At 37.4% G+C, this 12,823-nt stretch overlaps 1 protein-coding gene across 1 annotated transcript in view; it reads right to left on the bottom strand.

Moving 5' to 3' along the window:
• bcap31 (B cell receptor associated protein 31) overlaps positions 1-12,823 on the bottom strand; it is an 80,613-nt gene that overhangs the window by 12,615 nt on the left and 55,175 nt on the right. The window lies entirely within an intron of this gene.

Here is a 12,823-nt window from a genome sequence, read left to right as displayed (position 1 = left end):
TTTAAGCTGAACAAACAGTGCGACCTGAGAGGTAGGATCTGAACCAATCTAGTGGAGTGTGGGTAATGCCAATCGAAGATAATCTATTGAGAAGAGTAGTGTGACAAATTTGACAGGTTGACAGTTGACAGGTGGATGGCTTAGATATACAGACAAGATCTGAGATTTCTGAGAAAGGAAGAGGCTGAAAAGAGGAAAATGAATGAGTTGGTGGGTGAAATTCAAATGAAGTACTGGAAGAATCCGAGAGACTGGTGAATGTTCTGAATTTTTTCATTAAAAAAAGGACATAAGGGAATTGCAAAAATAAGTTGAATATAGAAATCTGGGGGTTGTGTGATATTATTAAGCAGTGAAAACAATGACTTGGTGTTGCCTTCATTGGAAGAAATAATGTGAGTATAATAGTTTGATTTAGTTTGGGCAATACAGTCCTTGTAATAAAGTATATGATTTTTGTACATCCTTTGTGAACAAAGAGTCCAGTTTTTTTATACAACCGTTCAAGTTGCCAGCCTTTGGCTTTCAAAAGCCAAATTAAAGGAATAATGGCTTGGTTACATGGTTAACATTAAGTACTAATATAAATAATGATAGTTACTATAAATCAGACTAACTTCTACCCTTACCATTATACTTAAGTTGTAAGTACATCTACTTTATGATCAAAACAAATTCCTGAAATCCTCTAGGTATGAAAACATTTCTAACACTCTGGGGAAACACCTTTTCTTCTAAATGGAGATGGTTTTAGTCAGCAGTTAATCTTCCCATGAATGGCTTCATTCAAAATACAAGCCACCACATTTTCCACAAACTCACAATGAGCCCTACAATAATACTTACAGGCCTTTTATGCAGTATCATAGGTCAGCTTGGAGGAGTCCATCATCATAGTATTCAAGGCAGGGTATTAAGACAGAAAATGGCTTGATAATTAGATAACATTTGGGTCCCTAACTTGTGACAAAATTCATCAGGGTGGTATTTAAATGTTCTGGAACAAACCTCTATAGACAGATGAGGTAGAAGTAGAATATTTTGGACAATATTGATCCAATACGAGTTACCCATCAGGTAAAGACACTCAAATAATAACAAAAAGATTATACCTCAGATTATAACTCCTGAGTTAGTATGTCTTACCTGTCATGGACAACTTATTATAAATAAGATATAATGAAGAATAGGCCAGCGCACCTCACAAGTGAAAGAAACAAATTATGACTCAATATTTAGACCATATGACGCGGCAAAGATATGTGGTGGTTATCTTTCCTATTAATTTTGTTTTGCTAAACTATTTCCCTTTACTTTTAGAGGGACTTTTCATATTAAATGTAGTATAATTTTCCTTCAGAAAAAAGTTTAAACAATGTGCAGATGATTAATAAATGTACAGGCAGTCCCCAGGTTACATATGAGATAGGGACTGTAGGTTTGTACTTAAGTTGAATTTGTATGTAAGTCGGAACAGGTCCATTATTTTAATACATGCTATTGTTGACCGACTGTAACCAAGTGCTCTGCCAATGAATGATGGAGTTTCACCTCTCTCTGACCTTTTTATTATTTCTACTTTATTTTCAAATAAAATTTCATGGTTTATCTCTTCTTAACTGTGTCACCAGCACTTGCATCAGATTTGTATTTCAGAGACATTCTTGAAGGGTGAAGACAAAAGATTAAGATGAGCTCTTCTGCACAGCGCTATACACGCTGTCACAGCAGGAAGGCACCCGTCAACACATCTGATGTACTGACAAGAGACAACTTCCTGCTATGTGCATAACAGTACAAGCAGGCTTGCTATTGAGAATGACGGGGGCCGGCGAGGAGGGGTTCATCACTCTCCCACCACACAGTCACCTCCACTACAGTGCCTGCAGCGCCCGTCCACCGAGAATGAAAACAGTGCGGCCAAACGCGGCTAGTGAATCGCCCAACCCCAAATCAACAGGTAGCCATCCGAGGCACACTACAATGCTACCCCCGCTGCCCCGTTTACCCTCAATGGCCTCCGTTCAGCCACAACCGAGTCACCGCTTGCAGCATTACCAGCCGTGTGTGTTGGGCGACCAGTGAAACGCACCCCTCCGCTCCATCCAGCCTGCGTCCAGTCAGGAGCAGTAGCTGCGGCGGCGTAGTGGGCGGGCAGTGAACCATCGTCCTGCACACGAGCAGTAGCTGTGGCCCCGGTGACTATGAACCACGGGTCAGTGCTTGCTGCTGGGAGCCGTCCGAGGGACACTACACTGCGCAAGCAGCGAAATCGCCCCCCTCCAGCCACCGCTTGCAGCATTCCCCAGGCTGAAGATGACTGAACGGCAGTTGCTGTGGCGCATGAGTCACAGCTGCATCCTCGTTCGTAAGTCATAGGTCGGATGTCCGTAACCTGGGGACTACCTGTATTTGACTTCATTACTGTCTACATATAACCATTTTCCACAACTGGCTAACATGTCTCCTAATGGTACAAATTGTTGTAAAATTGTATTCTGTGATTTTGCAGGTAGAGGTCAGAAGTTCTGAGGTAAGGTTGTTACTCAGACAAATAATGGCACAAGAGATTTTAGATTTTACATTAGCACATGCAAGAAAGGATTTCACTGTAGGCTCTACAAATGACAATGACTCCATAAACCTATTTAATTAAGCATGTGCAACATGAATACTGCCTTTCATAGCAAGAATTCTGTGGTGGTGTTAATGTCAAGAAAATCATTTGAAAAAAATCTGAAATTTGAAAATCATTTTTTGAAAAAAAATCATGGATTCTGCTTTGTAGCATTGCAGCCTGTCTTGTAACCAAGGGTAAAGCTCAGCCATGTCATGGAGTAAAACACAATGATCCAAAGCAAAAAAGCAAGTCACAAATCGTTGAAGAATAGAATATTTACAGCTTTGGTATACCATAGCCTAGGCACTGACAAAAACCCTAGCGAGTGCTGTTTCATGATGTAACACAAGCAGTTCATATATAAAATCCAACAAAATTTAATTGAGTTGAAGCAGTTATGAAAGAAGGAGCAGTTCACAATCCCCAACTCCAACAGCACTATGCAAAAAATGTCAATAATTGTATGAAAACGAGTGCAGCTGATTTTGGCCAGGGTGATGTAGGAAGTTATTGAACTCTAGGATGTAGTTTTTTTTTTTTGTTTTTTTTTAAAGTGGGGCATACAGTGTTATATAACTATGTTTAATTAATAACAAATAATTAAAATAATATTCAGGGTGAGAAAAATCAGTCAAGGGAGTAATACTTTTCATGTTCATTTTTGTAGTATTTGGAAAAACAAGTAATATCTTAACCAATTCTGGCTCAGTCCTGTTTTCTCACAGTGGGCTCTGCCTTGCATATTTCCTGTCTGAGGTGCACAGGGATTTCCTGAACCAAATGACCAAACCATCTTAACTGCTTCTTCTCGACCAGAAACAGCAACAGTTAAACTCTGAGATCTTCCCATAATGTTGAGATCCTCAAATTGTCGGACAGAAGGAGTCTAGCTACCCTGCAAAGGAACCTCATTTCAGCTACTTGTTCTCGCAGAAAAATTCGTTCAGTCACGTGCCAGAACCGATAACTACAGGCAAAGAAATTGAATATAGACTGACCAGTTAATCAATGGCTTCATTCATGAACTTAGGTCTCGACTCATCACCACAGACTAATTACAACATTCATGAAACTGCTTCCACTACAAAGATTTGTAGGTCAATCTCAATATCACCATTACCATCTGTAACAAATATGGCCAGAAGGTACTTGAACCCTTCTACCTGGAGCAGCAACATGCCATTCTTTACCAAGAGATGACCATGACCACAGACTTGGAGGTGCTAACCCTCATTCTAATCACATCACACTCAGCTCCAAGACATTCCAGTACATGCTGAAGACCAGGAGGACCCTCCAAATATTTGCTGCAAACTCATACCCAGTATCTTCATTGAACCATCTCAACTAGTAATCATTGAAACAATTTTTTGTTGATTGTTATCTCCCAAGTTTAAGCTAGTCTTTGTATGCAAGTCAACATAAGGTGCAAAGAGCTATTGTTTTCTCTTGGAAAGCTATACTTAACACCTCTGCAGCCTCTAAAAACCTAAAGCATATCAAATTTGTAAACTGTCTGTACCCCACCCTTCATAAACTTTGTACTATACATTTGGCAAATGATTGCAGCTGTCAAGTGTGTTCCATAAACATTCCAGGCACTTTTCTTCATGTTTTAGGATTGTCCTCCAGTCACTGCTTTGTAGTCTGATATATGCAAGTGTCTGTCCTCTATTCTCTTTGTTAATATTTCCCTTTTGCTTCATAATTCCTTCTCCTGGACCTATCTATACTTACCCTTACTTTTACCCAGCAGAGGCTATTCTTCTGGGTATAATCACTACAAAACTAATCCTAGACTCCCACAGGAAATCTCTTAATTCTCAGTAAAATGCCAGAAATGATGGGTCTTTAGTTTAGTCTTATGTGAACTTTCAGTGGCACAGATCAATGGATCATCTTGTTCTAATGCAGAGAAGTGGTAAGCTATTGTGGGGCTGATTTGAATCCTTAAGGTTTCACATTTCCTGGGTGGATAAGGTTGCCGTTTGTTTTTAATGCTGATTTCTGTTTATGATCCTCTCTCATGTCTGTTACTTCTTTCTAACTCCAACACAAATTTGATTAAAAAATAAATAAACTTTTTCCTAATCCACAAAGCACACACTGAGATAGGACCATCAGTCTCACTCCCTCAGCCAGGTGAAATCGACACTGCTACTCATTGGTCTGAGGTTCAACTATTGAATGAGTCTCTGTTCCATCACAACGACTAGTGCTTTCCCAGAGAAGAGTAGTAGTGTGATATTTTGGGAAGTAAAATAGCCCCTCTTTAAACATGTTTAGAATATAGGAACGACAATTCCAATCTACCTGTCCATGTAGCCCTGAGGGTGTGTTAGCCAAACCTCCACTACAATACAGTTCAGTCCATAAATATTTGGACAGAGACAACTTTTTTCTAATTTTGGTTCTGTACATTACCACAATGAATTTTAAATGAAACAACTCAGATGCAGTTGAAGTGCAGACTTTCAGCTTTAATTCAGTGAGCTGAACAAAAACTTTGCATAAAAACGTGAGGCAACTAAAGCATTTTTTTAACACAATACTTTTATTTCAGGGACTCAAAAGTAATTGGTCAAATTAAATAACTGGAAATAAAATGTTCATTTCTAATACTTGGTTGAAAACCCTTTGCTGGCAATGACAGCCTGAATTCTTGAACTCATGGACATCACCAGATGCTGGGTTTCCTCCTTTTTAATGCTCTGCCAGGTCTTTATTGCAGCGCTTTCAGTTGCGGTTTGTTTGTGGGCCTTTCTGTCAGACGTTTAGTCTTCAAGTCAAATGCATGCTCAACTGGGTTAAGATCAGGTGACTGACTTGGCCGTTCAAGAATTTTCCACTTCTTTGCTTTAATAAACTCCTGGGTTGCTTTGGCTGTATGTTTTGGGTCATTGTTCATCTATACCATGAAATGCCGCCTAATCAATTTGACTGCATTTAGCTGGATTTGAGCAGACAATATGTCTCTGAACACCTCAGAATTAATTCAGCTGCTTCTGTCCTGTGTCACATCATCAATAAACACTAGTGTCCCAGTGCCACTGGCAGCCATGCACGCCCAAGTCATCACACTGCCTCCACCGTGTTTTACAGATGATGTGGTATGCTTTGGATAATGAGCTGTTCCACGCCTTCTCCATACTTTTTCTTGCCATCATTCTGGTAGAGGTTGATCTTGGTTTCATCTGTCCAAAGAATGTTTTTCCAGAACTGTGCTGGCTTTTTTAGATGTTCTTTAGCAAAGTCCAATCTAGCCTTTCTATTCTTGAGGCTTATGAGTGGCTTGCACCTTGCAGTGCACCCTCTGTATTTACTTTCATGCAGTCTTCTCTTTATGGTAGACTTGGATATCGATACGCCTACCCCTTGGAGAGTGTTGTTCACTTGGTTGGCTGTTGTGAAGGGATTTCTCTTCACCATGGAAATGATTCTGCGATCATCCACCACTGTTGTCTTCCGTAGATGTCCAGGTCTTTTTGCATTGCTGAGTTCACCAGTGCTTGCTTTCTTTCTCAGGATGTACCAAACTGTAGATTTTGCCACTTGTAATATTGTAGCAATTTCTCGGATGGGTTTTTTCTGTTTTCGCAGCTTAAGGATGGCTTCTTTCACCTGCATGGAGAGCTCCTTTGACCGCATGTTGTCTGTTCACAGCAAAATCTTCCACATGCAAGCACCACACCTCAAATCAACTCCAGGCCTTTTATCTGCTTAATTGATAATGACATAACGATGGACTTGCCCACACCTGCCCATGAAATAGCTTTTGAGTCAATTGTCAAATTACTTTTAAGCCGCTAAAATGAAGCGATTGTGTTAAAAAAATGCTTTAGTTGCCTCACATTTTTATGTAATCTTTTTGTTCAACCCACTGAATTAAAGCTAAAAGTCTGCACTTCAACTGCATCTGAGTTGTTTCATTTAAAATTCATTGTGGTAATGTACAGAACCAAAATTAGAAAAAAGTTGTCTCTGTCCAAATATTTATGGACCTAACTTCATTCAGTGCTATTATCATTTCCAATAAGTCTTCTTTCACCCAATGACTGTAACTTTATCTATTAAAATTAAATTCAGTGTGTGACCCCTGTGGTAGGTTGGACACATGCACATGTTATGTCAGGTCACAGCATTTTAATATAACTAGAAGATGCAAAATAAAACAAAAACTAATAGATTTGATGTAGTGGAGTATATAGATGAAAGAAGCTAGGAGAATCCAGAACAGCACACTAGCATGAACAATGATGAATTTAGGGCATTTACAGTACATTTTAGATCTAAGCACTTAAAAGGGAAAATGTATATCACATTTCATATCGGGGGAAAATTTCAGACCACCCTAATCTTTGGCTACAAGACCAAAACTTCATCACCTGAAGAAGTAGAAGGTTTTGATATTCCACTCCATATTTTTTCTTTTAAAATAGCAATCTCGCAATTGTTTTCCCATGATCTGTTCTAGTTCCATATTTTAAGCCAAAAGCAATAGCAGGGACTTCTATAGTGGTTTAATATAAAGATGTCCATGCTCACAACTAGTGGTAACGACTACTTTATATATTTTATAAGTACAAATTACCAAATGCTGGAGAATTATATAAGAAATTGGTTTGCTAATTATTTGTAGTGAAGGCATGCATCTAGCAATATTGTTTGTCTAAGCTGCATCACTGTATGAAAATCAAAAATCAAAGTACTCCAGAAAAAAAACAAATAAAAAGAGAAGCATATAATTTCTTAGTTGAAATGGCAGCTCAATCCAAACTAAATTGATTCTCAAATATTTACAGATTATGATTTAGGATTACAAATGAAAATAAATAAATAAAAAAAAGACAGAAGAGAAGGAGCAAACAATACTACAGTATGTCTGACCACATTCACTTAATTAATAAATAGCAAATGACAAGCTGTGATGGTGCTTGTTTTATTGCAAGGTGCGTTATTTCTTACTGAATGTCATTTTATTTTTAGATATATAATTTGCTTCTGTGAAAAAAAAAAATATATATGGCAGAAGTTTTGGGTCTCTTGGGGGAATTCTTCAAAAATTCAGACCTAATTTGAGTTATCACGAAAACCTTCATAATGCTAATACAAATAATAATAAAACTGAAAATGATAAAATGTGAAGATACTGTGCACATAGGCCACTCCATAAAACACAGCATAATCATTCTGGAAATCATGTGGGTTCCTGCTCCAAGCACTTGAGTCAAAGATGTGTGCCTTTAGCTAGCAGACTAAAAATAGAAATAAAATTATGGTCTCTATGGTAACACTCAAGCAAGTCTATTTTTATTAGCAGAAGAACACGTCTCTCCTCCAGCTCCAAATGTTTACATGAGGTGTAACAGTCCACATCTTAGTGTCAGAATGCAATCTAAAAATAACATTAAGTCTGCAGTATGGGAAAAATTATCTTTGTAAACCCTTTCAAAATACAACTGGGGTAAATTAAGCCATAAGAACAATTTTATTATATTTTGTTTCTTTTGCAACTTTGTCATATCACTCTACAAACACCATATGATTAACAACCATCCTTTTAAAATCTCAGTGATAGGGAAACTTTAAGATATCTGGAAAGCAAAAACGTTTTAAGACACAGTGACTAATATTAAAAAAGAAAGCTAAATAAAAAGGTTAATTGTATATAAATCAAGTTTCAACTGTAATTGGTTGGTCTTAAAATAAAAGAAAAAAAGCAACAGGCCAATGTGGATTATACTTGATTTATATAGAATTGTAATAAATAATAATCCATCCGTTTTCCTAACCCACTTATTTTCAATCTATCATGTTGCATAAACATAAAAATGAATAATGTTATTAGATTGAAATGAAAACTATCTCATACTGTATTCCTAGAGCAGTGTCCTGGTTGCCAATAGCCTAAATCTCTCTCTGGTTTCTTTTTAAACTGCAGTCTGTTGAGATACTCAGAAAGTTTACAGTACAAAAGGTCATTACTCAGATGCACCAGTATTACAAGGCCATATGCATGAAGCCAACAAAGAGAGAAAGTGAACTGATCTATGTCATGGTTGAGGCATCCAATGCTTTTACAGTATTTATGTCAGTGTGAGGAGGCAGCAAAGAGCAAAACTGCATATTTTTAACATCTACATCCACATGAAATTCTTCTACTATTATACAAACTGTGAAAGAAAAGAAACATACTTCTACAAGAAAAACAATATTAGCTATGCTTCTTTAATGAAAAAATAGAGTAAAAGATCATCCATTGTTTCAAATGTAGTAGAGTGACTTTTGAAAGAAAAAAAAGGTTGTACAACAACTTCTCAGTCTGTAACAAATATCAAAGCACCTTTCAAATTACTCCCCGCTACGAAATTTGCATTGAAAACTTTTGATGGAATGTTTGAACAATATGACTTTTGTTGTGCTAGCACTGGGGCTTCCTTGTCCAATGCCCCAGTCAGGTGTTATGGGTATTACTTTGTTAACTGTGAACAGGACTATTGTGCATTGTTCACAGATGAATTCTCACTTGGAGTACAGCAATCAAAGACCTTCAGGGAAGTCAAAACAATGGTGAATGGAACGGCAGGGTTTTCCTTTGGTAAAACGAGAAATGATGGAAAATATCTAGCAGCACTGTCAAGCGTGTTGGTAAACAGGGATGTTGGGGATTGCAGTCAGTTTCATTAAACATTATTTTGTTTTCGCTCATGTGCTTTAGTCCCAGCAATGGCCACAATCATGCTGGCAATGATCTTAAAGCAGGTAGGGGTGAAAGTTCTGTGCATTGGCTGCTACAGCTCTATGATGCCATGCTGGCCTCACAATGCATCCACACACAAGCGAGTAGGAAGCAGCTAAAGGGCCTGAGTAAGTGTAATGAAACATCTGACCGGGGGCGGCAGAGTGCGCTGACTGTCTTTCTCAGTTCCCTACAGACCTTTCCTGGGAAATCCTGCAAGGTTCTGGCGCCTCAGAAGATGTCACTTCTGAAGCCGGCCCCTTCGATGACGTAACTTCCGAAGCCGGCCATTTTTATGACATCAGTTCCTCTCCAAGCCTTTAAAGCCTCCATCTTGGGCTACTATAGCCAGTTCTAGTTTGGACTCTGTGAGATGCAAATCGTATTTCTATAACAACAAACCCTTTTGCAGCTGGGAAAAACAATATATGGGTGGCTGCCCCAAACCTTTATGATGTCTTTGGCATATTATTATCACAAGGTGAAGACAGCATAGGCACTTCAAAAAAAACGCTTTGGTGAATTTCACCAATCAACACTGTTTATTACCAGCAATTTGAAATCACAGTAACTGATTTATCTATAATTAAAACCCTTCATAAGTCAAACATATCAGTTTAGAGCAACTTAAATAACATCTATTCTGAAGTGCAACGGTGATGTTTGGATCTGATGTCCATTTGATGTTTGTATGTCGCATTTTTTGTCACGCTTTAAATCGGGCTTATTTTAAAACCTACATATACTGTATATGTTTGGTATCATTCTTTTCAGAATTTAGTGAACTTTAATGTGATGTTATTTGATTTTCAGATTCTTATTTCATTTTTAAATTATAAACTAAAAAATATTAAGAACTCACATCCCCTGAGACGGGACATTGTGTCAAAAGATTTAACCATGGCCGGGGCCAGAAATAAAACACAAAGAGTAGGACAGCTGCTGTACAGGCTTTTAAATGTTCGAAGCGCTGTGCGAGATGCAGATCACGTGGCGCGGCAAGCAAGCAGCTGATCGAGCAAAGAGGAGGTAAAAAAAACTATTTGTTTCCCATTGTATCACCGTTTAAGAGGGGGTTTCGGAGGAGTGACAGCATGTCCTTGGAGTGCGTTCAGCCCCCCTCTTCACAATGTGAGCAGCAGAGATGCGAAGTGTCTGGCAAGCGAAGCGAGCAGGGGGGAAACCCCTAGTTTTAGTCATAAGGCTCAAGTTTCTTTTGGCCAATAATAACAGTAAAGTAAAGAATTTGGTAAGAGCAACTCATCTGTCTTATGACATTTTCAATGGAACTGGATATGATATTATAAACTGCCTTTCTAAAAATCACAGCCTCTAGGGAATAATTCCCAACAAATGCGGTTTCTTTCCTTCAATAGCATAATTTTGTTAAAAACTATCAGTACTAGTCAGCTACTATTTTTGTTAGCAGGGTGCTTTTTGATACATGGATTTTCTTCTATATACAGAAGTTTACCTGTGTCCTTTTTCTATTGAAGGGATGCATGCACTTATTTCTGGACACACAAAACATACATATTTCAGGATTTACGTAAAATCATTAGTTGAAAATGTACATGATTACGGAAAAATAAACAAAAACATCAAAAGTACAACATACATCAGAAATTAGTAAGCTCAGCAGAATAACTGAGCACTAAGAAGAAAAGCTTATCTCCTACTTAGGAATCTGACAATACATACATAAAAGGTAAATATATACATACACCCAAACATGCACACGTTTGCACATCCACACCCATGCTATACACACCCAAGAACACACACACAAAAGCTCTTTTACTACACTACAATGCATTTCATCTGCTAAAAGTGTCCCCATTCAAATCTTTCAAGCAGTAGTGACAGAGATTTGAAACTAACAAATGCATGCAGACTATTCCACAATGCTGTAATTCCTGTTTCTTAAGTGGATATACACTCTTTAGTCAAATTGACGGTGGATATTTTCCATGCAAGCCATACAGTCACTTCACACTGCTGGAACGTCTGGAATTTTGACAAGCTAAGGCAATTGAGCTTATACAGTTAGAAGTTAGAAGTTTACATATACTTAGGGTGAATTCTTTAAAACTGACAGCATAAAATCCCCTTCATGGATTTTATACTAACTAACCATAAATTTGGAATATCATTTAAGAAATCTATTTTGTTCAGGGCAAAAGTAATTTTTTCCAACAATGTTCACAAACAGATTCTTTCACTTTTTATAGACTATATCACAAATCCAGTGGGTCACAAGTTTACATACACTTTGTTAATATTTGGTAGCATTGCCTTTAAATTGTTTAATTTGACACAAACGTTTGTGGATGCCTTCCACAATCTTCTTACAATAAGCTGCTGAAATGTTTGCCCAATTCCCCAGACAGAACTGTCTGTGAAATAGAATCAGATCAGCAGTAACTGGTCAAAAACCAAAAAAAATGGTATTGTGAACGTATTTTAGATGCCAAGGAATTGGGGGCAGAGCAAACAGCCCGAATTTGTATTTATGACAACTTACAACAGTGGTTCTCAATTTCACTTCTAGGGACACACTGTGGCTGCAAGTTTTCATCCCAACCACCATCACTTTTGCTTTTTATTGAACTCCTGTCTTAATTAAGCAGACTTATTTCATAGTGCTGCAGGCAGTTTAAACAATTGATATTGCTCCACTATGACCTCTTGTGACTGCGATTCTCTAGAAAATAAAAGTTTAAGAAACACTTATTTATACTGTTATTTATTAATGAGCAGTGAAGTAGCTGCTGCCTTTCAGCATTCAGTGTCATTTGCCTTGGTGTCTTCCCTGCTTGCAGTTTGCTTCTTGTTAATTGTCATTTTCACAATATAAATTAGGGAAGCAAAGTATACACAAAAATGAAAAATAACAAAAAACAGTTAATTACTTAAAGCTATTGCAAAAATAAAAATATTTCTATAATTGTGAAAAATGTAAATCTCAAGTTACTACACCTTTCAGAATGTAGAATAAGACAAAATAAAAAGACAACATAAATAATTAATTACTTTGATTAGAGGTAAAAAATCACCAATTTTGAATTGTTCATACATAACCATGAGAAAGTTAGCTGCCTATCAGAACTTTAATTAAACCCAGAAAAACTGTTATTTCAAAAAGTCTACAGCACAATTCAACAAATAATCAAATTAATAATAAAACATAAGGGCTTATAGTGTGTGGTGAAATATTTTAGTAGGGCTGCTTCCAACAAATGTATATTGAAGATAACGATAAGAAACAACCAAAGAGATTAAACTCTTAATTCCCAAGTTGTTTGTCCCAGTTGAAATTTCTCCAAAGTTTAGGCATCTATTCTAAAAAAAGGCAAGCTGAACTAAGCAATACTGAACTTATAAGTATAGAAAGAGATGTTAGCCTTCCCTTTGTAAAAGATTACTATTATTGTCATAAATTAATAATGGTTTCATCTGTCTGA

Source organism: Polypterus senegalus, chromosome 13, assembly GCF_016835505.1.
Source record: "Polypterus senegalus isolate Bchr_013 chromosome 13, ASM1683550v1, whole genome shotgun sequence".
In the NCBI taxonomy this organism is placed as follows: Eukaryota; Metazoa; Chordata; class Cladistia; order Polypteriformes; family Polypteridae; genus Polypterus; species Polypterus senegalus.
The sequence above is the reverse complement of the archived record's forward strand: the minus strand, read 5'-3'. Positions and strand labels throughout refer to the sequence as shown.